Here is a 3,647-nt window from a genome sequence, read left to right on the forward strand (position 1 = left end):
TGGTGCTGGGGGATTGAACCGCGGTCCCTGATGCTTTGCTAAGCTTGTTCTAAGTAGGTGCTTTAGACCACTGAGCCATCTCTCCAGCCCCGATAACTGCTTTCTCATGCACTGTCAACATCACCTTATTGAAGTTCCACCTAGAAATCTTCTATTGCAGTTATTTCACCTTATTGGTTAAATGCTCTGAAAAGATACAGCTTTGAAGTTTAACATATTAGGTCTGCCATTCTAAAGAAAGCTTTTCAAAACCTAGATATAGTAATCAGTTTACTGATTTATGGCTCATGTCTATGTGTTCTACTGTTTTGAGGAACCTGAGGGAAAATGACATTTACAATCAACTGTACACACACACACACACACACACACACACACACACACACACTTTTTGTAAATAAATCAAACTTTTCAATGATTCTCAAAAAATCACTTCCGTATGAAAGGAGAAAATAGAAAGATTTGGAAAACTCTTGAAATGGTAAAATTACTTAGAGATGCAGAGGAAGATGTACAAACTCCCCACCCCGCCCTCAGGCCTGCCTTTCTAGGGCGCTGCAGCCCCTGGTGCGCAGGGACCACAGAGTATTCTTTGCTCACCTGTCCACTGTAAGCTCACCTCAGAAAGCACCCAGGGCTCCTTTCTCTGCCTGTGGACACCAGTGGCAGCTCCCAGGCAAAAAGCATCCACGTAGCTGGACCAGAGCTCCAGGGCAGCTAGGGCCAGTGCTCACCATCCCAACATCCACGGAGTGCCCCAGTAGCCAATTTATCAGAGCTCAGGACTCCTAGAGCTTCCAGCTTGCCCTGCTTCCTGGTCAGTGACTGCAGCACCATCCAGCTACCCACAGGGAGGACCAAGCACACAGTATGGCTACAAGAACATCCAGTCTTGACTGCTGAGCTCAAGGCTTCCCATGTGCCCTGGAATGCAGACTCCAAAGACCAAGAGATAGGATAACCTGGAAGTGACTGATAAATTCTTATCTATATTCAACTAACCAAGACTGCCTCATGGAAGAATAGAAAATGGGAGCTTATCTACAGTGAGTGAGGAGACGGAACCAACAATCCAAAAGCTTCCAAGATGGAAAATTTCAGGACCAAATCGCAGGTGGGTTGAATTTTTAAAACCTTTATAAAAGAGTGAATGCCAGCACTTCTCAAACTCTTCCCAACAATTGAAGAGGAAGAAATATGTCAAATACATGTACAAGAGCTGAGTATGGAAACAACCAAAGTATCATCTAACAAATGAAAATGAAAAGAACCCATGGTATATATCATGTTCGTATGATTTTTTTCATGCTCAAAATTGGAATTACACCTTGTTTAAATATGGATGTCTATTATATATAAAATTATCAAGGAAATTTGAGAATTTTCTTCTAATACATATTTATTTCCTATTTTCTTAAGGTTTTAGTTCTCTTAGAAGATTGGAAAACACCGTGGTCCAATGTGCTAAGATAAGTAACGAGTCATAACAATCCTGTAGGAATATTAGAAAATGCTTTATTCTCCCATATTTATCATACAGAAATAAAAGTTTAAAAGAATTGAATGATCTGGTCTTTTTTAGCTCTAAAATTCTCAGACTCTTCTTGCTGTTAAGTATAGTATTCACAGTATTTTCAGAAAAACAATCAAAAATCTTTAAAAAATGTAAGTGCTGGAGGGCAATAGCTATCCCTTTTTCCTTCCTCCTTTCTTTGAACAACTTCAGGGAAAATATCTCTCTACCTAATATTTTAAAAGAATCATGAACTATATATTACAAACTAAGGAAGTATAAAATTGTTTTCATTGTCTGGGTATCTGCTAGGAATTTAACTTAGAACCTTGTGTATGTTACACAAGCATTGTATCACTGAACTATATTCCCAGCTCATAAAAGATTTTTTAAAATATATATTATAGAAGTTCTCTGACTAAGGTGTTAACTTCACAATTCAGCTACTGAATGTTACACCACAGTATTTACTCTTCACTATGACCTGCAGCTGAAGTAAAACAGCAGGGGGAGCTCTAATACCGTTTAGTTTTATATTAGTGTGTTTGTAAATTTAACTTAATCGTGCAAATTAATACTTGAATGTAATACACTTGAAGAGGAATAGCACAGTTTAAATGAGCAGGTTCGATCAAAGGGCCACGTGACATTAAAGTGAGAGTGAAGGTTTTCAACTATTTTCACATAGTTTGTCTTTGGCAAAGTGATACATCATTATTCAAAGTATCCATGAACTGTATGAATAGAAATAATGTGCATATATGTTTCCAACTTAAAAAAACTGAATTTCCAGGATGCTCAACATCTTTCAATGCAGTAACACAAAAATAAATTTATTTCCTGTTCTTGGAATATTGTCCCTCTTTTAGTTTGCCAAAATTAGTATGGCTTGATATGATTTCATACAGCATTTATTCACATACAAATGACCAATAAGTGCATGAAGAATGTTTAATATCACAGGTTATTCAAGAAACAGTAACTACAATCAATAAACTAGCCAATAACAAATGCTGTCAGACAAGGGGGGAAGGAACCCTTCTCCATTGTTGGTAGGATGGTGGAAGGGAGTGTAAATTGGTACAACCACTATGGCAATCAGGATGGAGATTCTTAAAAAAACTGAAAGTAAAAATTCCATTTTACCCATATGCTTCCCTTGTAAGAATATTCCCAAATGAGTTAAAATGCATCATACCACAGTGATATGAGCATGCCCCATGATTATAGCAGCACAACTCCTCACAGGTAATATTTAGAAAGATCTTATATATCCACCAGCAAGTGAATGGATTAAAAAAAATATGGTGTTCACACACAATGGAATACCATTTTGCCATAAAAAGGGGAACTCTGAGTCACTTGCAAGGAAATGGATTCACATTGAGACCATAAAAGTAAACAAAATATCTCAGACACAGAAGCTTAAGTACTGCGTGATTTCTCTCACAGGAAAAGAAAAATATATATATAATATATACATATATGTCATATACACATATGACATAAATATACATATATGACAAATAACAGGAAAAACAGTAAGGGAAAAGGTGTTCTAACCCAGTGTGGACAATGTATCTAAAAGTGTACCTTGACTTAATATAACTGTCTTACATGTTTTGTGTATTCTTTGGCCTGCTAGTCTGACTTGTTTTCTTTTTTCTTTTCTTTTTTTGCACTACTGGGGATTGAACTCAGAACCCTATGCTTACCAGGCAAGCACTTATTCTACTGAGCTACATCCCTGGCCCCTGACTTTTGAACTGTATATATGATAGTTAATTTTATAAGGTCTTAGAAATTAAATAATCTGATGGTGGAAAAACAAAAGTGAGGTGAAGAAATGGGGAGAAAAAGAGAATTGACACATGTGATATTCATATACCAGTCCACTACAGTGAATATAACCATCACATACTGCAAATATATACGATTGACAGTACAAATAGAAATTATCCAAATATCATTTAAATTACAATGATATTTTCCCAAAACATTATTTTGCCACTACAGCCACAGAAAAGTTAAATGAAATTATTTCCAAGACATAAAAATCTTGCAATCTCATTGATTGATAGAGGTCAGGGATATAGCTCAGCTGTACAGTGCCTGCCTGGCAAGGGTGAAGTCA

Source organism: Octodon degus, unplaced genomic scaffold (assembly GCF_000260255.1).
Source record: "Octodon degus isolate 3935 unplaced genomic scaffold, OctDeg1.0 scaffold00005, whole genome shotgun sequence".
Lineage (NCBI taxonomy): Eukaryota > Metazoa > Chordata > Mammalia > Rodentia > Octodontidae > Octodon > Octodon degus.